Source organism: Oryctolagus cuniculus, chromosome X, assembly GCF_964237555.1.
Source record: "Oryctolagus cuniculus chromosome X, mOryCun1.1, whole genome shotgun sequence".
In the NCBI taxonomy this organism is placed as follows: Eukaryota; Metazoa; Chordata; class Mammalia; order Lagomorpha; family Leporidae; genus Oryctolagus; species Oryctolagus cuniculus.
The window spans coordinates 130,576,453-130,598,753 of record NC_091453.1 but is presented as its reverse complement, the minus strand read 5'-3'; the positions used below and the strand labels follow the sequence as shown (position 1 = coordinate 130,598,753).

The window sequence follows — 22,301 nt, the reverse complement described above, 5'->3', positions numbered from 1 at the left end:
ATTCAAGAAATCAAAAGAGAAATCAAAAACTTTCTGGAAGTAAATGAAGACAACAACACAACATATCAAAACTTATGGGATACAGCAAAAGCAGTATTGAGAGGCAAATTTATAGCAATAGGTGCCTATATCAAGAAATTGGAAAGGTACCAAATAAATGAGCTTTCAGCGCACCTCAAGGACCTAGAAAAACTGCAGCAAACCAAACCCAAATCTAGTAGGAGAAGAGAAATAATTAAAACCAGAGAAGAAATTAACAGGATTGAATCCAAAAAAAATTACAAAAAATCAGCCAAGCGAGAAGCTGGTTTTTTGAAAAAATAAACAAAATTGACACCCCATTGGCCCAACTAACTAAAAAAAGAAGAGAAAAGACCCAAATCAATAAAATCAGAGATGAAAAAGGAAACGTAACAACAGACACCACAGAAATAAAAAGAATCATCAGAAATTACTACAAGGACCTGTATGCCAGCAAACAGGAAAACCTATCAGAAATGGATAGATTCCTGGACACATGCAATCTACCAAAATTGAACCATGAAGACATAGAAAACCTAAATAGACCCATAACTGAAACAGAAATTGAAACAGTAATAAAGGCCCTCCCAACAAAGAAAAGCCCAGGACCAGATGGATTCACTGCTGAATTCTACCAGACATTTAAAGAAGAACTAATCCCATTTCTTCTCAAACTATTCAGAACAATCGAAAAAGAGGGAATCCTCCCAAAATCTCTCTATGAAGCCAGCATCACCTTAATCCCTAAGCCAGAGAAAGATGCAGCACTGAAAGAAAATTACAGACCAATATCCCTGATGAACATAGACGCAAAAATCCTCAATAAAATTCTGGCCAATAGAGTACAACAACACATCAGGAAAAGCATCCACCCAGACCAAGTGGGATTCATCCCTGGTATGCAGGGATGGTTCAACATTCGCAAATCAATCAATGTGATGCACCACATTAACAGACTGCAAAAGAAAAACCATATGATTATCTCAATTGATGCAGAGAAAGCATTTGATAAAATTCAACACCCTTTCATGATGAAAACTCTAAGCAAATTGGGTATAGAAGGAACATTCCTCAATTTAATCAAAGCAATTTATAAAAAACCCACAGCCAGCATCCTATTGAATGGGGAAAAGTTGGAAGCATTTCCACTGAAATCTGGCACCAGGCAGGGATGCCCACTCTCACCACTGCTATTTAACATAGTTCTGGAAGTTTTAGCCAGAGCCATCAGACAAGAAAAAGAAATCAAAGGAATACAAATCAAGAAGGAAGAAGTCAAACTATCCCTCTTTGCAGATGATATGATTCTGTACTTAGAGGATCCAAAGAACTCTACTAAGAGACTATTGGAACTCATAGAGGAGTTTGGCAAAGTGGCAGGATATAAAATCAATGCACAAAAATCAACAGCCTTTGTATACACAAGCAATGCCATGACTGAGAAAGAACTGCTAAGATCAATCCCATTCACAATAGCTACAAAAACAATCAAATACCTTGGAATAAACTTAACCAAGGACGTTAAAGATCTCTATGATGAAAACTTCAAAACCTTAAAGAAAGAAATAGAAGAGGATACCAAAAAATGGAAAAATCTTCCATGCTCATGGATTGGAAGAATCAACATCATCAAAATGTCCATTCTCCCAAAAGCAATTTATAGATTCAATGCAATCTCAATCAAGATACCAAAGACATTCTTCGCAGATCTAGAAAAAATGATGCTGAAATTCATATGGAGGCACAAGAGACCTCGAATAGCTAAAGCAATCTTGTACAACAAAAACAAAGCCGGAGGCATCACAATACCAGATTTCAGGACATACTACAGGGCAGTTGTAATCAAAACAGCATGGTACTGGTACAGAAACAGATGGATAGACCAATGGAACAGAATTGAAACACCAGAAATCAATCCAAACATCTACAGCCAACTTATATTTGATCAAGGATCTAAAACTAATTCCTGGAGCAAGGACAGTCTATTCAATAAATGGTGCTGGGAAAACTGGATTTCCACGTGCAGAAGCATGAAGCAAGACCCCTACCTTACACCTTACACCAAAATCCACTCAACGTGGATTAAAGACTTAAATCTACGTCCTGACACCATTAAGTTATTAGAGAACATTGGAGAAACCCTTCAAGATATTGGCACAGGCAAAGAATTTCTGGAAAAGACCCGGGAGGCACAGGCAGTCAAAGCCAAAATCAACTATTGGGATTGCATCAAGTTGAGAAGTTTCTGTACTGCAAAAGAAACAGTCAGGAGAGTGAAGAGACACCGACAGAATGGGAAAAAATATTTGCAAACTATGCAACAGATAAAGGGTTAATAACCAGAATCTACAAAGAGATCAAGAAACTCCACAAAAACAAAACCAACAACCCACTTAAGAGATGGGCCAAGGACTTCAATAGACATTTTTAAAAGAGGAAATCCAAATGGCCAACAGACACATAAAAAAATGTTCAAGGTCACTAGCAATCAGGGAAATGCAAATCAAAACCACAATGAGGTTTCACCTCACCCCAGTTAGAATGGCTCACATTTAGAAATCTACCAACAACAGATGCTGGCGAGGATGTGGGGAAAAAGGGACACTAACCCACTGTTGGTGGGAATGCAAACTGGTCAAGCCACTATGGAAATCAGTCTGGAGATTCCTCAGAAACCTGAATATAACCCTACCGTTCGACCCAGCCATCCCACTCCTTGGAATTTACCCAAAGGAGTTTAAATTGGCAAACAAAAAAGCGGTCTGCACCCTAATGTTTATTGCAGCACAATTCACAATAGCCAAGACCTGGAATCAACCTAAATGCCCATCAACGGTAGACTGGATAAAGAAATTATGGGATATGTATTCTTTAGAATACTATACCGCAGTAAGAAACAACGAAATCCAGTCATTTGCAACAAAATGGAGGAATCTGGAACACATCATGCTGAGTGAAGTAAGCCAGTCCCAAAGGGACAAATACCATATGTTCTCCCTGATCGGTGACAACTGACTGAACACCAAAAAGGAAACCTCCTGAAGTGAAATGGACACTATGAGAAATGGTGACTTGATCAGCATAGCCCTGACTACTAATGGACAAATTAATACATTATCCCTCTTAGTATTTTTTTTGTCTGTCCTACTTAATATGACTGGTTTAATTCTGTAATTATCACACAGTTATTCTTAAGTGTTGAAAATTAACTGAAATGTGATCCCTGTTAAACATAAGAGTGGGAATAAGAGAGGGAAGAGATGTATAATTTGGGGCATGCTTGGGCTGACTTGCCCCAATTGGTAGATTTGGAAACATACCAGGGCATTCCAGTTCAATCCCATCAAGGTGGCATTTGCCAATGCCATCTCACTATTCCAAGTGATCAATTTCAGTTCACAATTGATCATAATGAAAGGACTAAGAGTCAAAGGGAGCACATAAACAAGTCTAGTACCTGCTAACACTAACCAATAGAATAAATAAAGGGGAGAGTGATCCAACATGGGAAGTGAGATACTCAGCAGACTCATAGAATGGCGGATGTCCTAAATAGCACTCTGGCCTCAGAATCAGCCCTAAAGGCACTCGGATCTGGCTGAAAAGCCCATGAGAGTATTTCAGGCATGGAAAGCCAAGACACTCTGGCAAAAAGATCTCTGTGAGTGAGATCCCAGTGGAAAGAACAGGTCTTCAAAGAGGGAGGTGCCTTTCTCTGAAGGGAGGAGAGAACCTCCACTTTGACTATGACCGTGTCTAAACAAGATAAGAGTCGGAGAACTCAAGGGGCTTCCATAGCCTTGGAAACTCATGACTGGTGCATAGGGAGATTACTGATGCCATAGACAGGAGTGTCAATTGGTAAAGTCAACAACAGGAGTCACTGTGCGCTTACTCCTCATGTAGGATCTCTGTCCTTAATGTGCTGTACATTGAGGCTTAATGCTATAACGAGTACTCAAACAGTATATTTCACTTTGTGTTTCTATGGGGGTGCAAACGATTGAAATCTTTACTTAATGTACACTAAACTGATCTTCTGTAAAAAAAAAAAAAAGAAAGAAAGAAATTATCAATTCCCAACTTGACTCTCACTGGGATTAAACATGACAATAGGTCTGATCTGATTTCATCATCATTTAAAAAAAATCATCTATTATTTTTCACTTTATGTTTCTATGTGGGAGCAAACTGTTGAAATCCTTACTTAAGTTATACTAAGCTGATCTTCTGTATATGAAGATAATCGAAAATGAATCTTGATGTGAATGGAAGGGGAGAGGGAGTGGGAAAGGGGAGGGTTGTGGGTGGGAGGGACGGTATGGGGGGGGGAAAGCCATTGTAACCCATGAGTCGTACTTTGGAAATTTATATTCATTAAATAAAAGATAAAAAAAAATTACTTAGTCTTTGCTATTCCATTAGAACAGCACGAAATGAATGAAAACAATATGTTCACTAACCACAATGAAATTATGCAAAATAATATATCAATAGAGATAACTGCAAAGTCCTCAAATATTTGGAAATGATACATGTTTTAAAATATTTATTTGGTTGAAAGGCAGAATTATAGAGAGAGAGATCTTCCATCTGCTGCTTCGCTCCCCAAATGTCCGCAATGACCAGGGCTTACGCCAGGCTGAAATCAGGGCTTAGGCCAGGCTGAAATCAGGAGCATGGAACTGCACCTGGGTCTCTCACATGAGTGGCAGGAGTCCAAGCGCTTGGGCCATCTTCCATTGCTTTTCCCTGGTGCATTAGTGGGGATCTGGATTGGAAGTGGAATAGCTGGGACTTGAACCTGTGTTCATATGGGATGCCAAATCACAGACAGAGGCTTTATTCTGCTATGCCACAATGTTGGCCCCAAATTGATACCTTTTTTTTTTTTTTTAAATCAAAGCAATATTTCAGAAGAAATTAGTCAGGGAAATTTAAAGGCATTTTTAACTCAATGAAAAATAAAAAAAAAAGAATACCAGAATTTGGCCAGCGCCACAGCTCAATAGGCTAATCCTCCACCTAGTGGCGCCGGCACACCGGGTTCTAGTCCTGGTCGGGGCGCCGGATTCTTTCCCGGTTGCTCCTCTTCCAGGCCAGCTCTCTGCTGTGGCCCAGGAAGCAGTGGAGGATGGCCCAAGTGCTTGGGCCTTGCACCCCATGGGAGACCAGGAGAAGCACCTGGCTCCTGCCTTCGGATCAGCGCAGTGCGCCGGCCGCAGCACACCAGCCGTGGTGGCCACTGGAGGGCGAACCAACAGCAAAAGGAAGACCTGTCTGTCTGTCTCTCTCTCACTATCCGCTCTGCCTGTCAAAAAAAAAAAAAAAGAATACCAGAATTTGAGAGATTTTGCCAAAGCCATACTTAAAGGGATATCTATCATTACATGTTTATATTAGAAAGGAAAGAATAAAGGATTCAAATCAATACTCTAAGCTTCCAACTTAAGAGAATATATTAAAAATATAAGTTGCTACTTTAAATGAAAAATAAAATAATCCCAAAGCAACAAAAGGGCTGAGAATGACATAGACAAGAAAAAATTAGTGGAATTAAATTTTTAGAAAACAATGTATAATATGAATAGAAACAGATGGTTCTTGAAAGAAATAGAGAAGTTGAAATATTCAATATTAATGTGAGAAAAATTTAAAAAGAGAATTGTTGATAACCAAAAAAAAGTTGGAGCAATGCTTATTTTGCAAGGGAAAAATGCTGGTTGAATATAAAATGGTGTTGACGAGAAAAAGGAATTTGTAAAGATAATGAGTGTTTACTAATTTCATTTTCTATTTTTCTTGAGAATGTGAATCCATACTTTAAAAGGAGAAACAATATAAATGCTATAAGGTTATAACATTGCAATGAAATAACTTCTGTTCATATATTTTATATCTGAAAATTTATGAAAACACTTTTGGATTAAAACTATTTGGTAACAGTCAAGGATTTATGAGTTTTGAGAAAAGGCTATGGGACAAACATAAAGTTCTCACAGGAGGAAAAAAGATGTGTAGTTCTTATAAAAAGGGAAAAAAAGGAAGAATTAGATAACATGCTGGTGAGAAAATTCTTGAGGCACACACACACAAAAAATGATATCATTTCCTAAGACAGAGTGGGAATGAAATCATCAAAATTGAGGAATACTGGCCGGCGCCATGGCTCTCTTGGCTAATCCTATGCCTGCGGTGCTGGCATCCTGGGTTCTAGTCCCGGTTGGGGCGCCGGGTACTAGTCCCGGTTGCTCCTCTTCCAGTCCAGCTCTCTGCTGTGGCCCCGAAGGGCAGTGGAGGATGGCCCAAGTCCTTGGGTCCCTGCACCCTCATGGGAGACCAGGAGGAAGTACCCAGCTCCTGGCTTTGGATAGGAGCCACGCTGGCCGTGGCAGCCAATGGGGGAGTGAACCAACGGAAGGAAGACCTTTCTCTCTGTCTCTCTCACTGTCTAACTCTGCCTGGCAAAAAAATAAAAATAAAAAAAAGAATCATGTGGAATTAATGAAAATAATGACTATAGTACTTTTTTAAAAGATAATTTACGATGAAATTAGGTAAAAGACATAAATACAATTCATAATAATGAACTTAATGTTAATAATTTCTTCTGCCAAGATAGTCTACACACAAATCCTTTATATAAATATTGGATTTGATAACATCATATGGAATATGATTTAAATATAAATATAATTTCCCATCAGCAATATAAATTAATATTTTTTCTTGAAGAAAGGCTTTTAAAACAAGGATATATAATCTGTGTGAAAGTTCGAAAAAAGCCAGGTGACTTCACATAGCCTACTAATCATATTTCAAAGCACTTGTTTCTTTCTAGTTACATAAATGAAAAGCACCAGACGCTGAGCAGAATCAAGTAAAGGTTGACTGATAATAAAAAAAAAAACTACCTAAGATAGCAAAATCACATTTTAAAATATTTATAATATTTTCATATGAAGTGAATTCATATGTGCTTCAAAGTACTGGAAAATACTGAAAGCTTAAATAAGAAAATTAAGAAATTAACTATTTCCACTAACAGGATGAAAATCTTTCCACTATTCTGCTATATATTCTCCCAGTTCTATATACTAGAGATAGTCAACAAGTTCAAGGAAAATGTGTATTATGGAAAAGCTATACAAGGACTTCAAAAAATTTAGCACCAAAATACTACTTATTTTTTAAAAGATTTATGTATTTTATTTAAGAGGTAAAGTTGGGCCCCAAAGTTATTTTTTAACTACACTTTCCATAACTTGCTGAATTCCTCTCATATGTCAATATGAATATACATAGGTGTTCCAGTCTTTCAGTTCTAGCTGTAATTTGAATAAGTTGAAATGTTGAGTATTTGTCATTCACAGAAAATTTGGGTTTTAAATTTGGAGTACAGGACTTCTGACTCTGGCCATTATGAAGTAATGGAGACCAAATTTATAAGCTTATATGAAATAACTTTTTTCAAAAAAATAAAATACACAACACTTTTCAATTTCTTAGACATTAAGAAACAAAGGACAATGGGTGCTGATAGATGGAAATCAAATGAGGCAAGCCTTGTGGAGAGACTATAGATTGCAGTGAACGGAACATGACTTGAGTTGAGAACGCGGAACTGGAAGTCCAGGAAGGCAAAAGTGGTTGAAGCTTAAAGTACAGAATATTAGAGAGGAGAATAGTGCTCAAAGAAATCTTATAAGCCCACAGAAGACTGAGAGTAGAGCCCTTTCTCATTAGGTAAGTTGCAAAACCCCATAAATTGTAGGACATTGATTAGAGTGCTCAGAAGGCTTTTGCCTTAGGGGTGAAGGTATACTAGCTATAGACTAAGTATTGCTTTGATCATGCATAAGAAAGCATAAAGCAAGATCTAAAATGAACATCCTCTTTCCAAGTAACTTAACAATGTCCCAGAATAAAATACAGGAATACTTATTTATATAGACATACCAAAAAATAATCCAGCACTTAATAATGTAACATTTACTTACTGCATCAAGTTAAAATCACCACCCATTCAAAGGAACAGGATAGTAGGAAGAATAATTGGAAAACAGACAATTGAAAGATATATTTTTGTTAAAAATAATGGAAACCACAGAAGAGAGGAGTGATATCTTTAAAGTACTGAAAGAAGATAAAATTATCAACCTAAAATTATATACCCAGTGAAAATATATTTCAAAACAAAGGTGAAATAAAGTATTTAGCAGAGTTAATCACCAACAGATATGCACTACAAAAAAATTAAGGAAAGTCCTTTTGGTAGATCTAAAGTGATAGTAGATATAAATCTTGATCTACACAAAGGAATAAAGAGCACTGGATGTTGCAACTATACGGGTAAGTGTGACGATAAATTCCTTATTAAAGAAATATCTCCAAGAGACATTTGAAGTTCAATTAAAAACAATAACAATGTATAGTGGAGTATATAACTGATGTAGAAGCAAAATCTGTACCAATAACAGACAAAACAAGAAGGGAAGAAATGGAAGCATATGGCTGATTTTTCATGTATTTGATTATTCTGAGTTCCAAGGGATAGGACCAGCTATTTTTGTTTACATATCCAAGACCCTAGCACAAGTGTCCAGGTGAAGCTACACACACCAGGAACTTAAATAGAACTCATTTAAAGTGTTAACACTCTGATCTGTGGGCTTCAGGCCCAAAGTACTCTTCTCTGTTGAATAAGGAATTTATGCATATAGAAACCACTTCACCTTGTGTTCTTAAAGGGAATCAAGTCATATGTCCTAAATAGATTATATCAGCTTCCTGTTGTTACTGTAACAAATTACCAAAAGTGCCAAGGCTTAAAATGAGCACAAATTTGTCATACAATTTGAGAGGCCAGAAGTCCAAAAGAGTCTCACAATGCTAAAAGTCACAGGACTGATTCTTTCCAGTTTCTGAGTCTTCTGGGCTTCTAATCTTATCATTCCAATCTGCTTTTGTGGTCACAATGCTTTCTCCTCTATTTCAAATCTCTGTTTCCCTCATAAGGACTCTGACAATTACATGTAGGACTCATCCACATAACGCACTGCTTGATCACATCTGAAAAATCCCTTTCATCACATGACAGGATCCAGACATGAGATTATTAGAGAGGTCATTATTTAGCCTTCCACATAATTTTTTATTGAGACTAGGAAATCAGAACATTAGCCAAAGAGACAGCCATGATGGGGGGCGGGGGAGAGGCAACAGAAAAAAGGAAAAATGAGCCAAACTGTCTGCTTTTGTTGAGGGTAGAACATCTCTTACACATGCATCCAAAAGAAATAGGTACAGGTGGAAAAATAGAGAAAGGGCACAATGTGTTTATTCATACTATTCAGTATGACAGACTGTGTTAGTCACTTGCCATTACTTTAACTTTACAATACCTCAGATGAACTAAAGAAAGAAAGAACATTTACATTTGATCACAGTTTTGGAGGTTCATGGTCTAAGACCAGGTAACCCCATTAACTTGTCATCTAACTATGGTGGTGGATGGCAGGATGCATGCAGAGAGAGGATCACATGGTTAGCCAGGATGCAGAGAGACCAGTAAGGCCCAATTCTGCCTTTGTTACCAGTCTTCTCAGGATAACTGGGTCCACCTCTTAGACACCATAATTATCAAGTCCCCATCCTTAATATGCTTAGCATTAACATGAATCCACTAACTATTCACATAAGATTTTGGGGACAAAGCCTTCAATACATGGGGCTTTGGGGAAATGCCATATCTACTACACAACCAGAGCAGACCACTGAGTAAAGGCAGGGACTTCTTTCCCAGGGGAGAATTTGAAGTAGGTCCAGGCCTAGGAGAATAGACAGGGATTGAGGGTGAAGGGTAGCCAGTCCTGTGCTGAGAATGGCAACACATTAGTAAGTAGTAACAGAACAGTGTGTGTCTAGTCATTGAGGATTTGAAACAAAAATAATAATGGAAAAATATGTTGGGGATGCAGAGCTTGGGGGTCATGAGTTGTTGGCAGTGCTGGACAACCAGGAAGCAAAATTGCAATTGAATGCATTGAGCAGAATGACATCCACATGCATAGGTGCTTTGTAGGAGTATGCTGAAGCATGTGCCTGAGGAAGAAACTTCCAGCACACAGCCATGCTCACTGGTGTCAGGACCTACTGCTCAGGGGGTAAAGAAAGGATGCTGGATGGAAAGGACCAAAGGCTTGCAGTCCTCACTTCAACTAGGCTGCTCTGCCTTACTCGTGTTCATATACTGGATTGCTGTAGAAGCCTTCAGTTGGAATAAGAGGTCCCACATCTAAAACCGTGACAATCACTGTCCACCAGTTACACAGAGAATGCATCATGGAGTTTCAACCACCAGATACCTGGGCCCAAGTTTGCCTCTAGCTTTTTGCTGTGTATGTCATGAACAACTTTAGTTACAGCACAGTTTCCAGCTGCTTAAAATGAAGTTAGAGAAAATGTGTCCTAATAATGGTAGGTCCACACTCAGTCTTGGAAAAAGGATGTTGAGAACAGATTATTAAAAGTAAGTGCAGGCTGGCGCCGTGGCTCACTAGGCTAATCCTCCGCCTGTGGCACAGGCACACTGGGTTCTAGTCCCGTTCGGGGCACCGGATTCTGTCCCGGTTGCTCCTCTTCCAGTCCAGCTCTCTGCTGTGGCCCAGAGTGCAGTGAAGGATGGTCCAAGTGCTTGGGCCCTGCAGCTGCATGGGAGACCAGGAGAAGCACCAGGCTCCTGGCTTCGGATCAGCACGGTGCGCCAGCCGCAGCACGCCAGCCACAGCAGCCACTGGGGGGTGAACCAACGGAAAAGGAAGACCTTTCTCTCTGTCTCTCTCTCACTGTCCACTCTGCCTGTCAAAAAAAAAAAGTAACAGCAGACAGAAGATGTAAGATTGAAAAGATATGATACATAATACAACATGAGTCACAAAAACATAGTCATAGGCACAGGCATATACACAGACTGAAATGCCAAAAAGGTTTATCCGATTGGTTAACTTCTGACTGAGCATTACTATCTCATTAAAGACTTCCCTGAATTTATTAAGCTTTTGTGGCTTTATTTTTCCCATTTTGTTTTCAGGAGTGGAAATGGCATCTTATAGCATATAAGCCATAATCTAACCAACATTAAATTTAAACTGAATCTATTATCTCAAACAACTCCTAGGGATGTACCTAAACCCAGTATGCAGCCCTGCCCCTGTCATAACAGATTCATGCTTCCCACTGCCCACCGAATAGATCCCCACAGACAGGTGACAGCAAGTAGCTGGCCAGATGGTCACAGAGCCCATTTCCCTCACACTTCCTCATAAAATCATCATCAACTTTTCATCCTTTACCCTCAACCTCAGCTAAAGGGCACAGCTTCTACCTACTTAGCAACCTCAGAGGTCAGAACACCGTGGATTCCCCCATCATTCACAGTGCCTAACTTCCTAAAACTACCACAAGTGCCTCTACCTCACCATTGTTCCAATAACAGATGGAATTAAGGGCTTTTTCACTTTCTTTCATTTTGCTTACTTCATGTTCTTTCTCAGCATGTGTTCAGTTACAGTTGCTGCATGAATGAAATAAATAATGAGGGAATGAATCAAAATACAATTCAGGGACTCAAACTGTAAAGCATGCCACCTCCTGGGCCTTTGGCCTCCAGGAGAAAAGGCAGAGTTGGCTTAACTGTGCTCACTCAAACTCAGAATGCCTGTGGAAAACTGTCCCTGATTGTGGAAAGATCCTCTCCAGACCCAAACACCATCCCAGCAGGATGCTGCATTGGACCCCATCCACCCTGGCAGCTGAACAAGGAAGGGAGCCATCTCCCTGGGGTTTCCATCAACCTGCAAATGTCTGCACCAGGGTGCAGTGGGGCCTCTGTCCCAGACGACTCCTGCTGGTGACATAGGTCAACTCTCATGGCTACAGGACACCTGCCCCCAGTACCAACAACTCAGAAACTGTGGGAGACAGTCTGAGGCAGAGGAATCATCTGGACCGTTTTTCAAGGCATATGCACAACCAGCCCTTCATCTGCAGAGTTGGATTAACTGGTCCTAGGGCATTCTTCCTCCAGGGACCCCTCCAGGCTGATGACTGTTGCCTTCCACTGCTCATTGATAGTCCCTGCCTCTCTCAGCTGTCAGTCATCAGTGCCCAGCCCTGTCCTTCACCTGGTATGTGTGTGTGTTTGTGTGTGGGGGGTAAGCTGCAGACGGGCTCCACTGAACCCAGGGGATAAGACAGCAGCTCCCATCAGATGTTCGGGCAGCTCTCAGGCCTGGGGCACAGGTGAAGGTGCATGGGAGCATGAGAGTGGTCATGAGATGTCATGAAGATCTCCAGGTGTCTCTAGTATATTCCTGTATGGTGTCCTGTCACCCCTGCCCCCTTCTCTCCTCTGTTCTCTTCCCCCACTATGTGGAACTCTGGTTTTAGAGCTCCAAGTACCATCTTGTCTCAGGCTATGCACTTGTCCTAGTTGCATGTGGTCTCTCAGGGACGCTATCCATTGCTCTCCATTGGCTCCTCCAGATGCCACTCACTCACTGAGGGTATCCTGTCTGCTCTCCTACACTGAATGCTGGTCAGTTTGACTGAATCTTTCTCAAAGCAAAGGAGAAATGTCTGTTGACATTTAAGAATTTTATATTGTGTTTTTTGCAAGACTACAAATTGGCACAGTCTTGTTAACTTTGGAAACATTGATAATATGCTGAACTATTCACATCTTTCCCAATTTAATCTTATGTCCATGTTAGAATGTCTTTCTTTAAGATTTATTTACTCATTTGAAAGAGCTAGATGGAGCAGGAGGGTGGGGTAGAGGGAGAGAGGGAGAGAGGGAGAGAGAATGTTCCATTTGCTGATTCACTCTCCAAATGGCCGCAATGGCTGGGGATAGGCCAGGCTGAAGCCACAAGCCTGGAACTCCATCTAGGTGTTCCACGTTGGTAGCAGAGGCCCAACTACTTGGGTTATCTTCTGCTGCTCTCTTAAACCATTAGCAGGGAGCTTGAAGGGAAGAGGAGCTGCTGGGACACAAACTGGCACCCACATGCAATACCAGCATCCCAGATAGAGGCTTCACTCACCATGTCACAACATCAGACTCGTAAAACATCTTTTTTTTTATAAGCAAGCAATCCTTTCTGATTAAGAATTTATTCTTAAATGTGTTGATTTCATTCTCTTAATCAGAGAGCAAATGGAAAACTATATATGTCTCTCTCAAGAATAAATGATGGGGCTAGCACTGTAGTGTAGTTGGTTAATCCTCCACCTATGGTGCCAGCATCCCATATGAGCCTGGTTCCAGTCCAGGCTAGCCCTCTTTTGGTCCAGATCTCTGCTATGGCCTGGGAAAGCATAGAAGATGACCCAAGTCCTTGGGCCCCTGCACCCACGTGGGAGACCTGGAGGACGCTCTTGGTTCCTGGCTTCGGATCGGTCCACCTCCGGCCACTGTGGCCTTTTGTGGAGTGAACCAGCCAATGGAAGATCTTTCTGTCTCTCCTCATTGTCTGTAACTCTACCTGTCAAATAAATAAGGTGTAAGGTAGGGGTCGTGCTTCATGTTTCTACACATGGAAATCCAGTTTTCCCAGCACCATTTGTTGAATAGACTGTCCCTGCTCCAGGAATTGGTTTTAGCTCCTTGATCAAATATAAGTTGGCTGTAGATGTCTGGATTGATTTCTGGTGTTTCAATTCTGTTCCATTGGTCTATCCATCTGTTTCTGTACCAGTACCATGCTGTTTTGATTATAACTGCCCTGTAGTATGTCCTGAAATATGGTATTGTGATGCCTCCAGCTTTGTTTCTGTTGTACAAGATGTGCACCTACTCCCCATGTAGGATCTCTGTCCTTCATGTGTTGTACTATGTGAATTAATGGTATAACTAGTATTCAAACAGTACTTTATACTTAGTGTTTCTGTGTGGGTGCAAACGATTGAAATCTTTACTTAATATATACTAAATTGATCTTTTGTATATAAAGATAATTGAAAATGAATCTTAATGAAGAATGGGATGGGAGAGGGAGTGGGAGATGGGATGGTTGAAGGTGGGAGGGAGGTTATGGAGGGAAAAAGCTGCTATAATCCAAAAGTTGTACTTTGGAAATTTATATTTATTAAGGTTAAAATAAATAAATAAATGAAATATTTTTTAAAAAGAATAAATGGTTTAATTTGTTAAAGTACATACCTACTTTAGAATTCTAGTAGTTTCAAAAATGAAGTCTCTGTATAGATTTGTATATCTGCCATAGAAAGCATCTGTATTCATTTTGTAAAATGACAATGGCTAGTGACACTTCACTATGTATGTACATCATTATCAATATATGTGAAATAAAAAGTCTGTTTTTGCTGTGTGGTGAATCGAGAGTCAGTTTTGAAATACTACACACCAGATTGTTTTTGTAGTGACCTCTGATTAGGAGTATGAACTGTGCAGCAACTTTCTAACAGGGAAAATTGCGAGTCATTTGTACTTTACAACTTTTTTCAGTAAGAACATATGTAGTACTACCTTTGTAATGAAAATATTTAAGTAACTCTGACAAGAGAAGTACCAGCTGTGTCAGCTGAAGTGACTGCTGATGCATCAGACAAAACCTGGAGTGTGAAGAGCTTGACACAGTGAAAGTTTACTTGTGCACTTACATTCTGGTGCAGATGCCCCAGAGATCTGTACTCAGATGCCCCAGAGATCCAGATTGCTCCCACCTTGTGATTCCACCATTTCCACAAGAGGCTGCCACATTGGCTGTGGCAATGGGGGAGAAAGCATGGAGCTGGCATATAGGTCCTCAAGTGCCTAGCTTGGCAAGCTGTTATCTTTTGCTTATGGGTCAGTGGACAGGAAATTGCAGGGCCTTCATAACTACAGGTGGACAGTCCTCCCTGTCTTCTTTCCTGTACCCAGGAAAGGGAGTAGGCCAAGTTGTGAGTGAGCACTTGCAGTCCCTCCCACAGACTGCTACATAGGATGTACTCAGCAAGCAGTGCCTGCTATCATTTGTTATGACGATGAGTCTCTTCATTTCTAGGAGTTCCTGCCAAGGACAACTTTGTCTTGAAATTCTCCAATATGTTTAAGAGTAGACCACATGGTAGGTGCTTTCAAATATAAGATAACATTCATTTTCTAATGAGTCTGTAAAACTTAGCAGGAAGGTTTCCTGATATTTTTGCAATAGCGTTTTTCTGAACTTCTATAATTTGTTTGCTGGAGACTTTCTCCTTCCATATGATATAGGATTAAGATTTTAACTTGTGAGTCAGAGCCACCTGTTACATGACTGATCTTGCCTGAACACCCTAAACAGCTGCCATTGGTGACCCTGAAAGCCAGTACTCTCCTTTGTGACTGGTGTCAGACAAAAAGAAGTGAAATGATAGTCCATTAATTAAAAAAGAGGTGGAAGAGGGGATCCAAGATGGCTGAATAGTGAGAAGACACACTAATTTTAGCTATCGGAAGATAACAGAACAACAAAGGAAGAATCATGTTTCCAGGGGGCAGTTTGAAAGAATTTGTAGTGGAGAATGGACAAAACAGAACAAAGATCCCATGGAGCAGTGAAGAGAATGTATACACACAGCACCTGGCAGGATGCCACCTATAATTCCCATGGCTGGTGACCAGCAGCAAAATACCATCTTTTCATGGCAAGGTGAGAGAAGGCTGCCATGTATGCACCATGAGTGTTTTTTTTTTTCTTTTTGAAAAATATATTAGTCTATATTACCAGATTAAATTTTCTTCCAGAAATATTTTAATAAAAATTTAAAAATTTGGCCATTTCCAAGAAATACCCACTGCATGCCCATCAATAAAAGAGAACCTTAACAAAATAGAAAATTTACCATATGGCTATGATTTAAAGGAAAAAAAAATTGCAGACACTCGAGTATATCAGTGAAGTCCAATATTAAAGTCACATTCCTTCTTATGGGCTATGATTAGGAATCCGGTTAGATATCAAAATAAAACTTAATACAAATGCAGAACTATTTAGGTCAAAGGACCTCTATAGAAATATCCGTCCTCAAAGGCATTCCAGTTTGAGACTCAATTTTAGAATAAGGCATAACAAATGTTAACAGATGACAAACAAACAAGGTGTTGATAAAGGGATTCTACAATTTCCCACATACTCTTAACCTGGTAAAAACAAATCTAGAATTTTTTAATTTATTTTTGTTTAAACAATTGTCAAGACTGGAATCAAAGAGAAGGCACAACAGTTTTGCTCTGGTTTTTTGTTATTTGGATTTCTGTGGGGAGCAAACCGGACTAGACTGTTACTGGAATTAAGACTTATTCTATGCATCTGCTCTCCCACGATATGGCGCTGGGAGAGAAGTAAACAGCTTCCGCACAGCTGCCTCCAGTTCAACCAATTAACTGTAGGACTTGCTCCTGATTGGAGAGCAGCGTACTCGGCGTGTGGGCAGCCGAGTTGGGGTTGGCGGAGGAGGACTATAAAGGAGGAGAGAGACGGCATGTACCGGGAACATCTATGGGGAACATCTAAGGGAACCCGTGCAGCCCCCAGAGAGCCGGCCGGCGGTGTGCCGCTCCCCTGCGGAAGTGGGGAATGCGGCCAGGGGGAACTGCCCTTCCACGGAGGTGGAAGGGATAGTAGCCAACCCGGGAAGAACCAGCAGCAAACCCGGGGAGGGCCGAGCAGACAAAAGAACAGCGCAGGGTCCTGTGTCGTTCCTCCACGAAGAGGGGGAGCGACATAATGGTGCCGTGACTCGGATAGGAAACCTAGGACGGATAGAAAACTTAGGAGGGAAGAAACGTGACTCGGATAGGAAACCTAGGACGGATAAAAAACTTAGGAGGGAAGAAACGGGAAGAACTAGGGAAAATATCGGAGAGAGAAACTAGCAAACAGCCTAGGGAAAAGCCGGACGAAAAAGGAGCCGGAAGAAGCTATTGAAAGCCTAGGCATAGACTCGGATACGGACTACGGGGGGAAGCTGGGAGAAATCTCTAAGGTCGAAAGCGAAAGTGAAAGTTAGAACAAACAGACTCAGACGCGGACTGTGGGGAGAGGCCAGAAAGTGAAAGCTAGAACAAACAGACTTGGATGCGGACTGTGGGGAGAGGCCAGGAGAAATGAGGGAGGAGTATTGTTGGAGGAAAGCTTGGGGAAACATACCGGGTAGAGAAAAATGTTAGGGAAATTGAAGCCGCGGGGGGCAGGCCGAGGCGGAAACGGAAGCCACTTTGGGGTTCTCAAGTTAGCCCGGGAATAGGGGGCGAAAAGTTGAAACCAGAAGCTGAGACGTAAGCCAGATTGGGATCCGTCTGATTAGCCCAGGGAGCAAAGGACGGGAAGCCAGATCGTGGGGCGGAGACGTACGCTGGGTTGAATTCGCCAGGCTAGCCCGGGGAACTTAGATTGAATGCTAGTGGCGGGCACGTGAGCTACGCTGTGTTACTCGCGGAAGCCGCCGCGTGCAGAGAGCACGGGGCGTGAATAGATAGGGAACGGGGCTGGCGTAGGCCGTGGTTCAGACGCGAAAGGGTTAAGCGTGGAGACCGCGGAGCGCGCGAAGCCGAGCCGCGCAAAGCCGGGAAGCTGCGCAGATGAGAGAGGTGCGCGGGCTGAAGCGGCGCAGAGCCGGGAACCCGCCGGCGGGGCGAGGTGCCGGAAAGCCGCAGGGATAAGAGAAACAGAAGTTTAGAAGTGAAGTGAGAAATAGGAATGCTGGAAGATAGAAGTAAAATGGGAGAAATAGGAATGCCCGGAGATAGAGAAATAGAGAAATAAAAAGGCCTCCCTACAACACTGCAATGTGAGAGCTTGGATTCGGTCTGCCTAATTAAGTGAGGCGATGAGCACCTGCGGGCAGCTACCAGCTTATGCGCCGCAGGTCACCGAAGACAGGCACGAATTAACATCAGTAAGGCCTCCCCACAAAAAGGCAATGAGAAGGCTTGGATTCGGTTTGCCTGATAGGTTTTGTAAGCCCCTGCGGGCAGAGCAGAGCATGCGCTGCAGGGCACCGAACACAGGCACGCATCAGTGCCTAAAAACCTCCTCACAATGGCGAAGAGAGGACCCGGATTCGGTTTTCCTGATTGATAGGACTTGTAAGAGCCTGTGGCAACTCTAGCAAGTAGAGCAGAGTGTGTGCCGCGGGACACCGAAGACAGGCGCGTATCAACGCCAAAAATAAAAAGAAAGGGGGATCTGTGGGGAGCAAACCGGACTAGACTGTTACTGGAATTAAGACTTATTCTATGCATCTGCTCTCCCACGATATGGCGCTGGGAGAGAAGTAAACAGCTTCCGCACAGCTGCCTCCAGTTCAACCAATTAACTGTAGGACTTGCTCCTGATTGGAGAGCAGCGTACTCGGCGTGTGGGCAGCCGAGTTGGGATTGGCGGAGGAGGACTATAAAGGAGGAGAGAGACGGCATGTACCGGGAACATCTATGGGGAACATCTAAGGGAACCCGTGCAGCCCCCAGAGAGCCGGCCGGCGGTGTGCCGCTCCCCTGCGGAAGTGGGGAATGCGGCCAGGGGGAACTGCCCTTCCACGGAGGTGGAAGGGATAGTAGCCAACCCGGGAAGAACCAGCAGCAAACCCGGGGAGGGCCGAGCAGACAAAAGAACAGCGCAGGGTCCTGTGTCGTTCCTCCACGAAGAGGGGGAGCGACAGATTTCGGGACTTTTTTTGTTTTTGTTTTCTTTTTTTTTTTTTTTTTACAAATACAAATTAAACATGAAAAAAATTCTACTTCAAAAAAATTCTAACAGTTCAAGAAAAGCTCATCAGTTGCATACTACACATTTAAAACCTATCTCACAATTTAAGTTTTAGTGGTAGAAAGTGTTTCAGAATTGTTTTGTGATCACATACCAAAACAAATTAACTCTATTAACACCTTTTATTCAGTTTTTAGCCATACTAGAGAAAATGAAACTTGTTAAATTTTCCAGTGGCAACTTTTCTACACCAGAAGGTCATGACTCTCATAGAACAATTGAATTTTTCTTGCCTTCAAAATGTTTATCAAATCCTGTATCTCACAGGTTTCTGGAACATGTAGAAAATAAGAAATATTCCAATGAATGAAACATACCAAATGTCAGTAATAAGCAAGACACATTCCTTTGGGGAAATGGATATTTTTAAAAAATCCAGTCTGTATATGCAAAGTGTAAGCAAGGAAATTCAGTCTTTTGTCTTTATCTTCTTTATAAATCCATTACTCCTAAAATATCATTCCACAAAATTGGAACTGAAGGACTAAAGGGAAGGAGGGAAAGGGAGCACACACCATTAACACAAGAGAAGTGAAGTTGTACAAACGTAAGCAGTTTATAACAGACTAGGTCATACTCCAAGAAAGGCTGGTTGAAGAAATTCACCACTCTGCAGGAGCTGGGGTTTGTACGGCTGTGTTATGATCAGCGATGGGCAATTCATTGCCGTGGAGCAATCCCCCTTCCCACTCTGAATGCAGGTTTCTGCACCATGCCTCCACGGGGAGGGCCTCACATTCCACCACCTAGCCCACCTCGAGGGCCTCCAGATCCCCGCAGACGGTTATCACGACGATCTCCCTCCCTAGCAGCTCCAGTCTTCTTCTCTTCCACATTCAGACAGACTTCACCTCTGAACATGATAGGCCTGTTGCTAAGGACCTTCTGAACAGGCTCAGAATCATCAAATACAACAAAACCAAAATTGGGCAGCTTTCCACCACTGTTGATGCGCAACTCCACCACATTCCCATAATTTTGGAAGAAATCTTTCAGCTCTGATTTGTCCACCTCATGAGGCAGATTGCCAATGAAGAGCTGGTGACTGTCAGGGTGTCTCACAATTCTTCGGGGTTCAACATCACCTTGCTCTCCAGGCTCACGAATTGGCCTGGGGCCCCTCTGGGGAGGAATGTTTATTCGTTGCTCTCTCACTCTTTGATCCCTCTGAGGCCTCTGCGGTGGAATCTGAGATTCAGGCTTAGACTCTGGACCGGGTTGTGAAGCTGAGACTTTAACAACATGAGGTGGTATCCCAGTAACTGGAACAGCTCCACTGGGTGGAAGGTTCTTACTGGTCACAGATGCCCAAGAAAATGTCCTCAAGTCTTCCTGTGCTGTCTGAGCTATGTCTGCAGGTGCTGGAGAAGAACTCTTCTGAGCATCTTCAGGAGTAGCTTCTTCTAATACTGGCTCGGGCTTTTCCTCTTGGATTTCAGAGGCAGGTTCTGGTTCTGGTTCTGGTTCAGGATCAGGCTCTGGTTCAGTAACGGGCTCCTCTAGGTGTTCTTCCAAGTCATTGCTGACAGTCTGGTCATAGAAAGTTCCTGAATCATCAGGTACCACTTCAGGTGTCTGATGCCTTTCCTCAGGTTCCTCTACTTCTTCCTCAGATGCCTCTGGAGGCTCAGTGACAAAGCCACCAAAGACCTCATCTTGGTATCTGAAGATATCATTGTGAACATAGAGTTTATTTGCAACAGAACCCTCAGGAGCAAGGACAAATGTCTGCATGAATCTCCTCAAAGCCTGGTTATTACTGGAGAGCAGTCCCATCACCTGGACCACCACACTATCATTTAGAGTAGCATGAGCATCAACATGGCGAATCTTAGTGTGGCAATTGGTGAAGTTCTGTGACATCACCTTCCTATGGATTTCTTTCTGTCCATAAACTGCATCCACTGGCTTGCCATTTGAATCCAATCCCCCATGGGTGTAAGAAGAGTTCTTTCCATAAAAATCTGTGTAGCATGTCTGGGGCTTGGTTCAACAGTGTGTAATACTGTCTCACAAATTCCCGCCCGACCAGCAGGGGACTAGGCTTCTCCATAACCATTGCTTTGGGTCAATTCAACCTTGGGGAGGAAAAAAAATGTCGAACCTGCGCGGCTGAGTGGGAGAGGAACAAGCCTTGCTCCACCGCATGGAGGGAAGCATAAATCACTCACACAACTGCATCCGCACCCATGAGTGGTTTTGACTGACGGAGAACTCCACAGTCCCCACTGACTTCGAGCCTCCCCTGAGAAGCTAGCAAGGGGGCAGGGCATCCATTTGGCTCCATGAAAAGAAGCCACATTGCTTCCATTCCCCACCTCCACCAAAATACCAGACTCAGTTTGCTGAATTAGACCTACAACCAACTTTTGCCCTGACTTGGGGAATGGCAGGTGACTTGCTCCAGGGATTGAGCACCTTGTAGGGTAGAGAATAGATCCCTTACACCCTGTGTTTGTGGGAGTTCACACCTTGTGACTGTGGGAATCCTGTGATTGTGGCAGGTTTACATAGGCCACAGAAATGATAAGGGTATAGTGTGTAGCTGGGTTCCCAGGAACTCTTCTTGTCTGAATCCCTAAGCTTTGTGCTCCCTGAGTGCTGGGAATGAAACTCATGGAAGGTTCAGCGGTCACACTACAAAGTGTATTGGTTCTCTGTATGGTTTGTGTGCATGAATAAATGGGATGTGCAGACAGTGTGGGCTGACTCTTGACAGTGAATCAGTTGGTTCACCTTGGCACAGAGAAGGGTGAACATACCAGCTAGTGTCAACATCTGCTCCTACTACTGACTACAGTCAGAGGAGATGCTCCATGCCCAACGTGGATGTCACTCTGGACTCTTGCTCCACCCATAAATTGTGACCATAACTCCCTGGCCCCACCCAGCATACACCTCTGGATCTCTGATGTAAGGCAAAGGCATCCCCTAAAGCCACAGAAGCACAATTCCATGAACAAAACCTTCAGAGGATATAGCAACAAGTGATTTCCCAAATATGTAAAAATCAATGTAGAAATAAAAGAAACATGAACATGGAAGGGAATACGACTCCCTGTAACAAATACAATAATACATTAATATTGGGCTGTGAAAAAAAAATTGGGCTGTGAAGACAGGCAGATTGACAAAATGACTGAAAAAGAATTCTAAGGAATGCAAGATTATTTTAAAACAAAGAGAAGGCATTCCACGACATTAGGAAATCTATACATGACAGAGATGAGAAATTCAGCAAAGAGATAGAGATAATGAAAAATCAAATGGAAATATTTGAAATGAAGAATTCAATAAATCAAATAAAAATACAGTGGAAAGCCTTAACAACAGATTTAGTGAAGCAGAAAAAAGAATATATGAGCTAGAAGACAAGTCTTTTTAAGTGTCTCATACCAAAAACACAAATGAAGAAAAAATTAGAAAAACTGAAAATAGCATTCAGTATCTATGGTATACCATTAA

At 42.0% G+C, this 22,301-nt stretch overlaps 1 protein-coding gene and 1 pseudogene across 1 annotated transcript in view; both read right to left on the bottom strand.

The window, feature by feature from the left end:
- The window catches only part of LOC138847567 (uncharacterized), a 668,340-nt gene that overhangs the window by 626,754 nt on the left and 19,285 nt on the right, over window positions 1-22,301 (bottom strand). The window lies entirely within an intron of this gene.
- Window positions 18,940-21,018, bottom strand: LOC100349613 (ras GTPase-activating protein-binding protein 1 pseudogene; annotated as a pseudogene).